The sequence below is a fragment of the Phacochoerus africanus genome, chromosome 13, assembly GCF_016906955.1.
Source record: "Phacochoerus africanus isolate WHEZ1 chromosome 13, ROS_Pafr_v1, whole genome shotgun sequence".
In the NCBI taxonomy this organism is placed as follows: Eukaryota; Metazoa; Chordata; class Mammalia; order Artiodactyla; family Suidae; genus Phacochoerus; species Phacochoerus africanus.
The window spans coordinates 21,445,162-21,461,054 of record NC_062556.1 but is presented as its reverse complement, the minus strand read 5'-3'; the positions used below and the strand labels follow the sequence as shown (position 1 = coordinate 21,461,054).

The following is a 15,893-nucleotide window of genomic DNA, read 5'->3' as shown; positions in this document are numbered from 1 at the left end:
AATCCCTGGCCTCGGAACTTCCATCTACCATGGAAGTTAAAAATTTATGCCGCCATAAAATTCAAAAAAGAGCAGCTCTTCAAAAGATTTCTCCTGTAGGAAGAGATTATCCAAACATACGAGTATATTAAAAACAAACAAACAAACAAACAAAAACCTTAAAAATAATAAGGGACATGGTGAATGCCTTGGGTGGTTGAGATTTTGAAAACTCAGTCTAAGAAAACTCAATATTTACGCCTTTCTGATTCTTTAATAGGATACTCAAACAAATAGGCAGTTTTCATCTTTGGATAACTCTTTCCTCTTTCTGATGGTCATTAGTCATAAAGAACAAAAAATCAATTTATTTGTTTTTTGCTTTAATGATGCTGTTGATATTTTTGTGCAGGTACTGGAGGTCAATGGATTTTCCCTCTATTTTAGCATTACTGTTACATTTAGAACAAAGTTTTGATAGATACCCATTTGTCCTTCCTGTGCTGTCAGGGGTTGAACGATCTGAGGTGCCCTTTTCCTGGCTCCTAAGACAACTATGGGACACAGAGCTGATTGTGTGCAGCTGGACCACAGTCCCCAGGGAGGGAGCCTCACCTGTGACTCATGGGACTTTGCCCCATCAGACACACTCCTTCCTGCTGGCTGCTCCCTGTTCCAGAATAACCTGCCAGGGGCTCAGCACCAGGCAGCTTCCAACCTGGACACCCTTGACCTTTTGGTCCTCATGATAACATGCCCACAAATGCCCTCAAGGCTCTAGGAGCTGTGGCGACACCTTCCGATCAAGTATCAATAAATGTTTATTGCGCACTGCCATGACCCGAACCCGGTGGGGGCTAGAGGTCAGGCTCTGAGCAACCTAAACACAGCATTTCTCAGTGTAGTTGGTATAGACATTAGCACGCGTCTAATTACTTATGATTTATGGCAAGATCCTCCCTGTGGCACGAGGACTATGATTCCTATTTTTCGATTGAAGAAACAGGCTTCAGGAGTAATATGCTCAAGGCTACAAGCGAGGGAGTGAAAGGCTGGGATTCATCTTCACACCTCCCGACTCTGAACCCAGCAGCCCCCGGCCCCTAACCATCCCAGCTCCCTCTTCCGTCCCTGAGTTCTCTTTTTCTTTATTTAGCCTGTAGGATCTTCACTTAGGATTCAGGCTGTGCAGGGGAGGTGGCCTCTTTGCAGGGTGCTCCAGGAGTGAGGCACTCACATGCCCGCTTTTCTGGGCTGCCCTCAGGCAGAGAGCGTGCCTTCTCCCCTCGCTCTCGGAGCCCCCTCTGGACCGTGGTGCCTCTGGGCACTTGCCTTCCTGGCTTGGTTCCTTCCCAGTGTCTAGAGGATCAGGGTGATGGGTGGTGGTCTGTCTTTCACTGACCATTGCTGTGGCCAGAGTCTGAATCTCCTGGGGCCCCTCCTGGCTGAGCGGAGGCCTGGTCAGCTTCCCTTTCTTCAGGGTGCTCAGGGATATCCCCTACACCAGAGGCAAGTGGGGGCCCCGCTAGCTCGGCTCTGCAGTTGTTGGCTTCCACTCTCCCCGACGCTGGGGAATCCGCCGACCTGGAGGGGGAGCTACTCCCTCCCCATAGCTCCTACATGGCGGCTACTGGCTGGTCACCCATCCTGCACACCCACTGAGCTCACCTGTCCCCAGGAACGGGCTGTGTTCCCGAATCCTGCTAGTGATGAGTCAGACTCAACCGCAAACACGGGGAAGGGAATTAATCAGTATGTAGCATCTACTAAGTGTTAGGCACTGTGGAAAATAGGTATTTTGGGTGTTATTATTTCATTTAATTTTTCACCAAAAAGATCAATTTTCTTATTTAAAGAAAGAGCTAAATCTGGCTTCGTTCCTACCTGCTTGCTGGTGGCTGAAACCATTTAATCAGTGGGTGAAGGAGGGGGCAGGTTCCTCCCATCCCTTGGGATTGTAGGAGAAGCCCAGGCTCACACACTCCATCAGCCAGGTATGAGGGCCTCTCCCAGGTCCTTTCAACAGTCTTAGGCCTGGCAGAAGCTCAGCATCTTCTGTTTCGATCAAGAGGACATGGTGTTGGCTTCTCATGGAAAGCCCCAAACGCCGTCCCCTCTCCCAGTCTCTGAGAAGCCCCTTCTCTTTTTTTAGCTTATAACAGTCATGAGAGGAACATGTTTTGTGTGTCTTATAGATGAAGAAACCGACACAGAGAGGTTGAGTCACTTGCCCGGGGTCACACAGCATTAAAAGGGTACAACTGGGAATGAAGCCCAGATCAGTTAAACGTGATACAGATCATAGCCTGGGAAGATCACAGACTAAATGTCAGCCGGCTTCGGTCTGTTCCGTTGTTCACTTGTCTTGCAGCCTTGATTAAGCAGTTTCTCCATTAGCAAAATATTTATCTCGAAGGGTTATGAGGAGATCAAATGAAACAATGCCTGTCAAAGAGCTTTAATAACCACATCGAGTGTTCCATCAATATGGCATGTCCATTTAGACATGGTTTGGGACAAAGCATGGCGGTGGCCTTTCTCTTCACTCCATGGCTGTCTGTCTCTGTCCTGGTCAGCTGACCCTCACACCTGGGTGGCACCCTGGGCTGAGCCCAGGCCCCCATAAGGCCATGCAGACCCGAATCAAGCACTTGGCCTGGGGCTGCTTCACCAACATGGATGCATGAGAACAGAACGTCCTGAAATTCCCATCTCGGAAATGGTCCTGAGGCTAGTTATTCTCTGCACGCCCTTCTCCAGATCCACTGTCCATACTCTGTGTCCTGTTCTGTGCAGCTAGTGTCAGAGATGGGAAATGAAAGGAGGGAGGGGCGGGCAAGAAACACCTTGACCCTCCTCTTTCTTCCCACCCTCCAATCGCCTGCCAGGGCCTCCCATTGGCCAAACCCAATCAGAGATGCACCAGAAGGAAGCCCAGAAGGAGCATTGAAAAGGGTTGGCTCCCTTTGGAGATGGTGCTTCTCCAGAGAGGCTCACCCGTGCAGAGAGAATGTCTGCCTGTGTACAAACGTCTCAGTTCCCTCCTTGCTGTTGTTTGCTGATCCTACTAGGTTGGGCTTCTGGGCTGAGTTTTGATGAGACTGATGGGCGGAGGCCAAGAGGGTTAATATATGTCTGCGATCATTCAGCCATTGGACAAAAATATACACACCCCCTGACATGTGCACTGCCTCGGCCCAGGCTGAGAATACTTCCCATCTCCATAGCTCATTGTGAATACGTGTAACACAGCACAATGCAGAAATGTGGGCTGCAGTAGGGGCTCTGAGCACACAAAGTGGGGGGCCATAGGTAGCTATTGTCAGTGCGAAGTGACATCTACCCTGGGTGAAGCAGGAAGGGCGAATGCTTTAGCAAAATAGGCAAAAGGTGTGCCACGGGAGTGGACAACAAGAGCTGGATCCAAAAGAACGTGAGATGTTTAAGAAATGAGAAGTTCCATGGGAATTCCCACTGTGGCTCAGCGGCAATGCACCCCGACTAGTATCTGTGAAGACTCAGGTTCAGTCTCTGGTCTCGCTCAGTGGGTTAAGGATCTGGTGTTGCTGTGAGCTGTTGTGTAGGTTGCAGATGCAGCTCAGATCTGGCTTTGCTCTGGCTGTGGTGTAGGCTGGCAGGTGCAGCTTGGATTGGACCCCTAGCCTGGGAAACTCCATATGCTGAGGGTGTAGCCCTAAAAAGACAGACAGGAAGGAAAGAAGCAAGGAAGGAAGGAAGGAAGATTGTTCCCAGTGGCTGTGGCTAGAGGATCTGGCAGAGAGGGCGAGGAGCAGGGCTGGAGAGCAGTCAGACTACATTGCCAAAGTCTTGGCGTGGAGATGACCCCTGGCACTCGGGAGCAATCGGTTGGAGGACCCAAGAGACACAGCTTCATGCTTCAGGGTGTTTCCAGGGGCAGTGCAATGCCCCAAAGCCCACCAGCCAAGCCGCTTCCCGCTGGCTCTCAGGATGGGTCTTGGCCCTTGTCTAACCACTGGCCCCCAGCCACGATCATTCCACCCACACTGTCCCCTTGCTTCCTGTTGGCCTTCTCTTTCACTGCCCTGTCCGTTTTTTAATTGCTGCAGGCTAACAAAGCGGCCGGCAGTGTAATCTAAAATGACTGAAGTGAATGACTATGCAAATAAAGCGAGACATTATACACTCAGGAGACCCCTGCGCTAGCTGTGCCCCCAAGAAGGCACTAAGAATAAACGCAGCCTTAATTCCTCCTTTCTTCCTGCTCCATCTTCTGATGCAAAATATGTTTCATTTAAACAATCTTGGAGTGAGAGAGGTCACAGGGGCTGCTGGCAGGGAGAAGGGATTCTTTAAATTGGCAAAATGCTAATCGTTTTGGAAAATGAATTCTGATCTTCCCATCTGATACAGTGGATGTGTGAGTAATTACTTTCCTTCACTAAACTGTTAATGCAACATTAGTGATTACACTAATTAAAACTAATGAACTCTTGCAGACTGATAAACCCCTCCGTCAGTCAGTGGCTGCCTTTCCTTTGGCTGTATTTAACTTCCCATTTGGAAGAGAGATCTTGAATTAACCTTTCGAATAATTCGCAAAATTGGGTTTAGAAATGTTAGGCTTTATGGACTGGGTATAATTCTCTCCCCAAGCACTAGTGAGACCATTTCCACTGAGGGGGTAATTGAATTTAAAAACCCGTCTTCCTTAATTTCATCCACCACACTCCCGTGGTTAATAATGGTGAACCCTCCAAATCCTGGCATCTAAAGAGAAAACCAGTCCCTGGCAAGTCACGTGACCCTTTCTCCATCATTTGCGCCCTCTGGTCCCTGGCGCTCTTGGAGGACCGCTCTGTCCTTCCACTCAATCCCAGCAATGGCGCCATGCTAGTGTATGCATTTCAGCTGAAGGTGGGTTTTGCACCCAATTTGAGATGACAGGTTTGTGCTTTGCATTTGCTTATGCCCTTATTTGTGAGAGTTCATGAAGTGTTTTTGGTGTTTGGTTTTGGTTTTGCTTTTTTAGGATCATACCTGCCACACATGGAAGTTCCCAGGCTAGGGTCCAATGGAAGCTGCACCTGCCAGCCACAGCCACAGCCACAGCAATGTCAGATCCGAGTCGCATCTGTGACCTACACCACAGCTCACAGCAACGCTGGGTCCTTAGCCCACTGAGCAAGGCCAGGGATCATATCTGCATCCTCATGGATACTCGCCGGGTTCGTTACTACTGAGCCACAACGGGAACTCCATTTCATGAAGTTTTCAGTACTGTTTCAGAGCAGGTATCAGCGTATTGGGATAAAGTCAAGGCTGGAAGCTAGTTGGGAAGCAGGTGCTCAAAGAAGGGAGAGTAACTGAACCTGCTCCCAGGTCCCACCCTGAAGCGCTTAAAAATCCCTTCTGTTTCTGGGGAGGACAGTCAAGGCTGAAGGTTTAGCGCTGTCTATTCTGTTTTCCTGGGATGTCCTGGCTCTCCACCCCATTCCTCAAAACCTAGCCTGACTGCTCATGTGCACATAAAGCCCATGAGGACTCTGGAAAGCGTCCACACAACAGTTAAGAAATAAGTGAACAGAGGTAGACAACAGGGCTTTTATTGCCTGGGTTAGTGCATCTTCTTCAGAAAGTGTCATCTGCTCCTTTTCCCCCAGACTTAAATTTACTTAGCCCCTAGATAAATAAGATCTTCATGTGGGCAGCATGATAATGTCTGTACTTTTCTCAAAAACGCTTTAGTAGCGAGAATGCGACAGAAGTGTGCGCGTTTTTAACCTGTGCTCTAGGGGCTGTCAAGTCCCTCATCAAGAATTCACACCTGGAAGCGATCACCCACCATTTTATTCGAAAGGCCACCCAGCAGAGCTGACGACTACAATTGCCTCCATTCGTTTCCATAGTTCTGATCCACAGCAGATGCTGCTAATTAACATTTGCACAGAGCTCTTCGCTGGCAAAATTAGCGGTTTGTTAATCGGCACGATAGATGCTGGAAATGGACCCTCGATGAAATTCGTGGTTCTCAAGCTATTTATTGTGGTGGCTTAAACATTTTCAGACATACGCTCCACGTTAGGGATGAGCCTGGGAGCCTGTTCCATAACTCTTCCCGAGTCTGGCCACTGAGTCCAGGACTTAACTGTGGTCCGATGCCGTCTCTGGGAATGTCAGTATCTCGCTCTTGATAGGTCACTGCAAACACACTTTCTTTGCTGGTGATCAAGGTTATGGATCCTGAGCCCTGAGATATAGGTTAGTAAACATAGAGGAACCTTGAGTCCTGAGCTACCTATGCCGTTAACTAATTAGGTCACGGGGCAGGGAGTTTGGACAGTGGAAAGAAGAAAAGAAAAATTGGAGTGGACCAAATTTAAGAAAAAAAAAAGCCTTTGGGTAAAAAACAAGGAAAGGGGTCCATACAGATGTCTACGCAGGCAGTGGTTCTGTGAACGCAAGTCTCCTGACTGAGCTGGTCGTCTTAAAAAATTCTGACTCTGACTGCGTGTGAGGCTGAAAGAAATAGGTAGGCGACATTGCAAAACAAAAACCATGACTGTTCTCAAGCACGTGGGGCCTTTCTTTCCTAGATCCTGACCCATGGGGGCCCAGCACGGGTCAGTCACTGTCCCAACTGATGTCATCCCTTTGAGACCATCAGCCTCTGTAAGACGAGGCTGCTTGCCTCCCTCCCTGACATGCAAAGTCCAGCAGTGGTTAAGATCTGGCCATGCAAGTCACTACTTATTTCGACTCATTTTGCAACTCACTAGCGTGTGGCTTTCTCTCCTCAGCTAGGTTGAACGTCCAGAGGGCAGGGACTGTGTTTAGTTTGTCCGGTGCCTAGTCCTGTGATGGGCAAAACCAGCACTTGGCAGTGTCTGCCATCATTCATTGAAGGAATGAAGGAATGAATGATTCGTAAATGGAATCCTGCTCTGGATCACATCCACAGAAAGGCGGTTTGTTTTCAGAGGCTCTGTCCTCTGCCTTTCCTTCATGCAGAAATGTGTGTGTGTGTGTGAGTGTGTGTGTGTGAGTGTGTGTGAGTGTGTGTGCTCTCACACGCCCACAGCTGTGGGCTCATCAAGTAGGTTTGGTGGCTCCTTACCCAGAACTCGACAGTGATGGGACCCTGGGATCCAACCAGGAGCAGGGCCCTGATACCTGCCCCGCTGCCCTTATGGGAAGTGAAAGAGCAGCTTTGAAGAAGAAACTTACACCAGTGAGATGCTTCTCTTGCCTTTCCTTTGTACAGAGATTGCGTGAAGCCTCAACCATTCCCTTTATCAACAGCAGGTTGTTTCTTACTCTTTGTTTGAGAAGGACAGTCTGCTGGATCAACCTAGGAAAGTGATCCACCTCCTGGATTGATCTGGATCCACTTTCCCCTCCGGCACTTCAGCAGGACCAGTTTCCTAAGCAAAGCCTGGCTACCCCCGAACTTGCAACTCCTGTTAACAACCACCAGGAAGGAACTTCAACACAGCCAGGGATTCCTGTTCCCCTCCCTCCTCGCCCTGCTTTATGCTTCCCCTAGGATGACTTGCTAATGGGTTGTGTCCATCCAGAGCCCTGAGATGGCCTTTCTAGACCCCACTCCAGATAACGAGGATCCTGGAATTCCCTACCCAATGGCTCTGAGTCAGCTTCCAGGAGGTTGTGCTATCTGTGCTATTTCTGGGATCCATTATCCAGAAGGTGGCCCCCTAGACGTGAGGTGAGGCCCACAGTGAGTCTTTGGAGTGCCGGTGTGGGGCTGTGGTGTCCCCTTGCCTTTGCCTGAGACTCAGTGCTGTGCGGGATTAAGCCTCATTTGGAAGAAAGTGAGGCAGGTTGCTGACTGGGAGCCATGGCCATCCTGATCATTACGAAGGAATAATTATTAAAGTAAGAGGGTAGGACATATTTTAAGAGTCTTCCCTTGATCTTTACTTTTAAGTGTTTATTTATTTATTTTTGTCTTTTTTTTTTTTTTTTTTAGGGTTGCTCCTGCAACATATGGAGGTTCCCAGGCTAGGGCTCCAATCAGGAGCTGTAGCCACCAGCCTGGGTCACAGCCACAGCAACACCAGATCTGAGCCGTGTCTTCGACCTATACCTCAGCTCACGGCAACATCAGATCCTTAACCCACTGAGCGAGGCCAGGGATCGAACCTGCGTCCTCATGGATCCTAGTCAGATTCGTTTCTGCTGAGCCGCAACGGGAACTCCACTTTTACGTGGTTAGACATACAGCGTGTGGGCCTCCGTCCGACTTCCGCCTCAAGCCCCTCAAAGGGTCAGGGCGGGTCTGCAGTCAAACCATCAGTCAGAGGGATCCTGCCCCATCTCCACTTTCTCTTTGACTCGGCCTTTCATCTGCGAGGTTTTTGAGCATGCTGATGAGTCTTATGAATCCGGTAGATGAAAAACCTTTTCTTAAATGCAAGCTTTTGAGTAGTCAGAATTTTATATCTGCAATTGGCAAGTGAAACCTAGGACCTGTGTGAGCAGTTTAAAGGGTAAAATTTAATTACAAGCATCTCCTCAGGATGACTTCAGGACCATGGGGTGTGACTGGAGGGCTGTGTGCCTAGCGGGCTGGGAGCACAGTCTCAGCCACTCTGGACAATCTCGGATTGCGGATGACAGCTTTGCTCGTGCGCCCGGTGTTGCTCTGCTAGGATCTGGGCCAGTAACCCTGGGGAGGGGGTGGGTTGCTTAAAACAGTCACATATGTAAATGCCCACTTCACAAGCACGTGTGTTGGAAGACTATGAGTGTGTGTCCTAGGTGATCTGAGGCATTCTGAGGGCCAGGCAGGCTGCCCCAAGGCCATGTGGCATCCTTGTTCATCTGATTCTTTAAAGACATGCCCAGGAACCCCACAAATTCAGCTGTCTGCAGCTGGACCCTCCGCTCTCCCCACCCCCCACCCCAGGGCACCCTTTGGCCTGGGTAAGTTGTATTCCTCCTCCTGGTGCCCTGTGCTGGGCAGCCCTGTCTGTCCCATGTTCCTTTATGTCCCACAACATGCTTACTCAATGTCCCATCTTGCGGCTGGACTGTGATGTGAGCCCAGGTGGGTGAGTATTGCACCTGTTTCTCCGCTGCTGTGCCCCTGGCCCTGGCAGTGTTTAGAACGCGGTAGGTGCCCACGACGTATTTGTGGAGATGATGAATGAGAGACCCCTCCCCCCCCGAGCTGTCCCCCCTAATACAATACAACCACTTCTTGCCCTCTGGCTGCCACCTCTCCAGAGCAAGTCACCCTTACTGCCTTGCTGGGCTGCTGTGCCAGCCTTCTAAGTAGGTATAGTGGGTTGAAAGACGCTCCCCAAAAGAGACGTCTACATCCAAACCCACAGAACTGTGAATGTGACTTTGAGAAAGGATCTTTGCAGATCTAAGTATATTAAGGATTTCAAGGTGAGATCCCCCTGGATTATCCACATGGGTCTTCATTAGGAGCATGTCCACCCCACCCCTGCAACTTGATTGTCACATTCAGGCCTCCAGAAAATTTGGTTATTTTGAGCTGGCAAGTGTTTGGTCATTTGTAAGGCAGCCCTAAATAATGAATATACAACTTTTCCTGTACCTATTCTTGGCCTCACACAGACCGTGACTTCTCTCATGAACTTTTTTTTTTTTTTTTTGGCTTTATAGGGCCACTCCTGTGGCATATGGAGGTTCCCAGGCTAGGGGTCGAATCAGAGCTGTAGCCGCTGGCCTACGCCAGAGTCACAGCAACGCAGGATCTGAGCCGCATCTGCAACCTACACCACAGCTCATGGCAACACCAGATCCTTAACCCACAACCTCATGGTTCCTAGTCAAATTCATTAACCCCTGAGCCATGACAGAAGCTCCTCTCATGAACTTTTTTAATGGTTTTCCATCAATACCAGAATGAAGCACAAACTGTCAAAGCTATCAAGAACCACCATACTCTGGCCCTCTGGCTAAGCTCCCTGCCCCTTCTTTTCACTCCTGCATCCCCATTGTTGCCTTGCTCTAAGCACATGGCCTCTTGCTCTCCTTTGAACATGCTGGCTACATACCTGCCACAGGGCCTTTGCATGGTCTATGCCCTTTACTTCGAACAATACCAGATACCCATGTGCCTCACTCTCACACTTCCTTCACATCTCAGCACCACAACTACCTCCACTCTGAGGCTTTCCTCACTCATCTATTACAAAACCCTCTCAGTCCCCAGACTCTGCTTTATTTCACTTCCCGGTATTTATCAGTACTATGCAATTTATAACATGCAGTATATATAGTGTAGGTCATGTATTTATCTGTGTACGGTCTGCCCTCCCTACTGCAATGTAAGTTTCTTGGGACGAGGAATTTGCTTGTGTTCACCTTTGTATCTCTTGAACATCATCTGGGACCTAAGAGAGCTCAATAGTTTTGTTTTTTGAGTGAACGGATAAATTACCTGGGGTCTTAAACTTTCCCATCTTAGAGGACCTGGGTGAAGTCCACTTGCCACTGGTATGTTTGATGTGACTGGGACTCTCCCCATCCCCCCTCCCTCCACCCCTTGCCCCCAGGTGCCCCCCTCAGAGGTTTGTCCAACTCTGACCTGGCGGGTATGTCAAGGCTTGTGGCTGCTGAGACCAGGAACTTCCGGTGTCCTTGGGAACCAGAGCCGGGCCGGGGAGCAGTGTACACCCATGTGTGTCCCTGACCCTGGGTGTATCTTTGACCTACTTATTTGCAGATGCAGAGTAAAATGCAGCTGAAGTAAGCCTGGGCTCCCTCTGACCAGCCTTTGACCCTGGACCAGTGCTTGGGGTCCAGCCCAGCTGACTGTGTAAATTTTAGACCTGGCCTCTAGGACTTTTAAGCCTGTTGCATCCTGACTCCCAGTCTGTCTCCAGCTCTCTGAGAGCTGGTGAATGCATGCTCGTCCAGCTCTCCACGTCTGTGCTCCTCTAAACCTTCCAGGCCCAAGGTGGCAAGGCTGTAAAAGAAGCAGGTGGTCCCTCTCTGCCTGCCCAGGACCTCTGCTCAGAATTCTGGCTTCCTCCCTGAGGCCGGGCCTCCATCTGGATGACGGATGGGGACAGGCCTCAAGGTCAGGATACGCCGCGTCTACACCCAGGCGTGGAGGTGGCCTGGAGTTCCCGCTAATGTGATTGTCCATATGCCCTTGCTAATACCAGAGCTGCACAGATCCAGAGCGGAGAACCAGGTCATTTCACACACAGACCCATCTTGCAACAGCAGGCTTAATTCCCAGTGATCATCGTTAGCACATTCGGCCTTCCTGGATGCCTGTCCCTAAAATAGGAAGTGTGTCATTTAACCAAGGGTGGATGGAAAGACAGTTGCTGTGAAGGAGAAAGAAAACATTTCTGAAGTCAGACCCACTGGGGTATGAATCCTGGCTTTGCTCCGAAACGCTGTGAGACTGTGGGCTCATTCTTCAATGACCTCCTCTATGACATGGGAATTGTAATATCCCATAGGGGTGAGTGGAGTTCCCGCTGTGGTGCAACGGGATGGGAAGCATCCTGGGCGTGCTGGACACAGGTTCGATCCCCGGCCCGGCACAGTGGCTTAAGGATTCCGCATTGCTGTAGCTGTGGCTTGGGTCCCAACTGCGGCTTGGCTCTGATCCCTGGCCTGGGAACTCCATATGCCACGGGGTGGCCGAAAAAGAAAAGAAAAGACAAAAAAAGGATCGAATGAAATACAAAGTACGTTGTGTATGCCCAGCCCAGAGTCAGAAGGTATTATTATTACTGTCGTTATCACCATCATCACTATTATTGTTGTTATTGAATAGCCAGCTGATCGAGATGTAGGCTAAGGAAATCCACCCTCCATCATTTCTAGACTCAGAACTGAATTGGAATCGGAAAAACACCAAAGCCCCTCCAAATGTCCCTTAAACCCTCATGATCGCTCTCACCCAAGACCAGTGTTTGTTTCCTAGCAGAAGGCCTTTTACGAAATACTTTTGTCTCCTCACTGGCAATAAATGCTAGCTGCAGCGTACAACGTATTTTGATACATGCAAAGCGCCCAGCCGAGTGCTTGGGAAGTAGAGGTGCTTAATAACTGATCACCATCATCTGCATTATCAGCATTGTCACGATCACCATCCGCAAGTATTTGGTCAGCACGAACTTGCAGGAAAGTTCAGGCCATAGCGTGAGCAGGGCTGTCATTGGCCCTCCCACCTTCCTCAGGCCTCTCAGCCACAGGGGCCCGTCCTGAACAGCATTGCAGAGACCGTGCTTTCCCTTACGACTGGCTCGCCCTGCTTGGAACCCACATCCTACCTTCTACATCTTTAAAAGGCATTTCCTGAGAAGAGTTTGCCCTCTCTTTTTTTTTTGCTTTTTAGGGCTGCACCTGCAGCACGTGGAAGTTCCCAGGCTAAGCGCCCGGTCAGAGCTGCAGCTACTGCCCTAACACCACAGCCACGGCAATGCCAGATCCAAGCCACATCTGTGACCTACACCACAGCTCACGGCAACGCCGGATCCTTAACCCAGGGAGCGAGGCCAGGGATCGAACCTGCCTCCTCTTGGATACTAGTTGGATTCGTTTCTGCTGTGCTACAACAGGAACTCCAGCCCTGTCTGTATTTCTGCTTCCCCAGAGCCTCATATCTACACTGCCCACCACTGACTTGGCAAATGGCTATTAATATATGGTTGACAGATGAAAATTTGGGAAAGGCAATAATATTCATGTTGCTCTGACCCATCATGATAAATAACATCTAAACATCTGTCAGGTAGAAGAGTTTCTGAAAAACCAAAGGCATGGCCACACTGCAATGGCTTAAATGAGTCAGATCAAGAATACCAAGTGTTGGTCTCCTGGGCATCTATCCAGAGAAAATCTAATTTGAAAAGACACACGCACTCCAGTGTTCATAGTAGCACTATTTACAATAGCCAAGACATGGAAGCAACCTAAATGTCCATCGACAGATGAATGGATAAAGAAGATGTGATACATACATACACAATGGGATATGAGCCATAAAAAGAAAGAAATAATGCCATTTGCAGCAACATGAATGGATCTAGAATTTATCATACCAACTGAAGTAAGCTAGACAAAGATAATTACCATATGATATCGCTTATATTTGGGATCTAAAATATGATACAAATGACGTTATTTACAAAACAGAAATGGACTCACAGATACAGAAAACAAACTTACGGTTGCCAAAGGGAAAGCGGAGGGAGGAATAAATTAGGCATGTGAGATTAGCAGAAAAAAATATTTTTAAGGTTTTGTATGGTTCCAAATATACTACATTCTGGAAAAGGAAAAATAGCAGGGGTTTGGGGGATCTTCTAATAAATTCCTTTTTTTTTTTTTGATTAAGCAAAAAAATGACCAAATACATTTGGCATATGAATAAATAAATAAAAGAATACTGAGTGTTGGCAGGAATGTGGAGCAGTTGAAACCTCAGATGCTGCTAATGGGAGTATAAATTGGTGCAGTCACTTGGGGACATGTTTTTGGCAGTATCTGCTAAAGCTAAATATAGGCCAGCCCCTTTGACTCAGCGGTTCCACTCCTGGGCCTTCTCCTGTTGGGAAGCACTTCTCCGTTGGGCTCTTGCATTTCTGTACACTTTGCAAGCCAGGCACTCAATGCCCTTTGTTGCCGGCTATATTTTCTTCTCTTTTTTTCTTTTTAGGGCTGAACCTGCAGCATATGGAAGTTCCTGGGCTAGGGTTCCAATTGGAGCTGCATCTGTGACCCATGCCACAGCTTGCCTCAGCTCCAGATCCTTAACCCACTGAGCGAGGCCAAGGATTGAACCTGCATCCTTATGATACCAGTCAGGTACTTCCAACTATGTTTTCAAGGATGCTTGTATACTGAACAGCCTTGAGATATAGATAGTATCTCTCTCTGGAGCAAAAGGCAGATTTGCTTACAGTCTTGGGACAGAGGGATTGTATCTCCCTCCAGGGCTAAGGGCAGGCATGCTTACTGTCCGTTATAAAAAATGTGGGTTCCCCAAGCATCTATAAAACACCCTACTGTGTGTGCACCCTACTGTGTGTGCAGGTATCATTTGGCCTTTTCTGCATTAATTACCTCGTAGAGAGTGGGTCTCAAGGAACTGGTGCAAAAATGCAAATACTCTGGCTGCTGCTATTGCTGTGAGTGAGAAACTGCCCTTATCTCTGATCCAGGATTGTCCTGTCTTTTGCCAGCATCCGTGAAATGGGCAGGCTACTCTGTGAGCCTACAAGTTGAGGAAAATCTCAGACCCTTTATAGTGACATTCAACACCTTATAGAAGGGATCATTATATGATCAAAGAACATTGACATGGATATTTATAGAAGGATTAATTCATCATAGCCAGAAATCTAAAACCTGCCTAAATCTCCTTTCGGTGGATGCACTGTGTTATGGTCCCCTAAGAATGCTACCCAGCTATCACAAGTCAGTGAAAGACCACTACAGTATGGATGCATTTCAAAAACAGGTTGACTAAAGAGAAGCCAGACATAGAAGAGGACATACATAATGATTCTGTGTGAAGTTCAAAACCAGGCAAAACTGACCTATGGTGACAGAAGCATGAACACTAGTTACATTTGTGTGGGGGACGTTGGGAAGGGACATGAGGGGGCTTCTGGGGAGGGGGCTGGAAATATTTTCACTCTTAATCTAGGTGGTGGTTAGATGGATGCGTGTATATGAAAAAAATCCATCGAAAGATATACTGAAGATTTGTGTATCTCACTGCATGCTCTGCATGAAAAAACAACAAAGAAGAAAGAGAGCACAGAAATGGGTCAGAAATGGGTCTGGATGGTTGTTATGTCCAGGTCACGTTAAAGGGCCTGTTGTACGGAATTTAAGGCCGAATCCGGAAAACGTTTTCTTCCATGTTCTCCTGTGTTCATCTGACCCGCTGTTGATCTGGTTGCCTGTGAGGCTAATGACCAGGGGGGTGGAGGGTGGGGATGGGAGTCACGGCAGGGACAGGCCCCGGGGATCCAGGGAGAGTGAGTCCCTTGGGCTTTGAAGGTGGGGTCATGGCTGACCTTTCCCCACCCCGGAACCGGAAACGGAAGTAAAGAACCGAAGGTCGGCACAGCAGGGCCTATTGGTCCTCGGAGCAGAGGGCTCCTCCCATAGGCTGGGTTAGAGGCCGGAACTAGTACCGCAGCCTGACCAAGGATTAGAGGAGACTAACCCCTGGCTGTGGGCCAAGGCCTGGCTGAGTAACTGTCGCCTCCTCTCTCTGCACGAAGGCGCTCCTCCCCACCGCCAGGGAAAGCTCTGCCGGCTCCAAGTAAATCCCCCTAAGCGAGGTGGGCAGGTGTGTTATTGACTCTAAAGCTCTCCCGGTAGCTGGGTACATATTTAATAAAAATCTTAGGCTTAAGGGGGAAAACCTGGGAAGGCAGAGAAGAGAATCGCTGCCCCCTGGGCGTGGGGGGCTAGCAGTCGGGCCAGTCCCTAATAACACGTTCATCCAGCGTTCATCTTTGATTTATTACCGTCGCTCCGCGTCTCTCAGGAACACGTTTATTAGTGTCCGCTAAGATAATTAGTCCCACGCACTTCAAGGCAGTTGAGATTGTCCCCGTAAGTGTGTCTCTTTGCAGAATTCACCATGGCCACGTTTCAACATTGGTCCTGGTTTGTTCCCATTTCTCCCATTGGAGCAGGCTCACTTTCCACAAGGGTCCTGAATTCTCCAACCAGCCCGAGGGGGAGGAGGCTCGGTTCTGAGGTCCGCAGTCTCTGGCTCAGCCCTCTGCAGGCCAGGATTGCTGCAGCCTGCCAGCACTGCAGCTGGGTCCCCTTTGAGGTCAGCTCCCCTCGCCCCCACCCCCGGGAGGGGGATGGATGGGCTGGCTTCCCAGCTCTCCACTGGTCCCTGTGCTCTCCGGGGATGTTGTGAAGCGAAGGCGTGGCCCCGC

General features: G+C 49.1%; 1 protein-coding gene across 1 annotated transcript in view; it reads right to left on the bottom strand.

Moving 5' to 3' along the window:
- SIAH3 (siah E3 ubiquitin protein ligase family member 3) overlaps positions 1-15,893 on the bottom strand; it is a 60,602-nt gene that overhangs the window by 1,110 nt on the left and 43,599 nt on the right. The gene's annotated exons all lie outside the window — the stretch shown is intronic.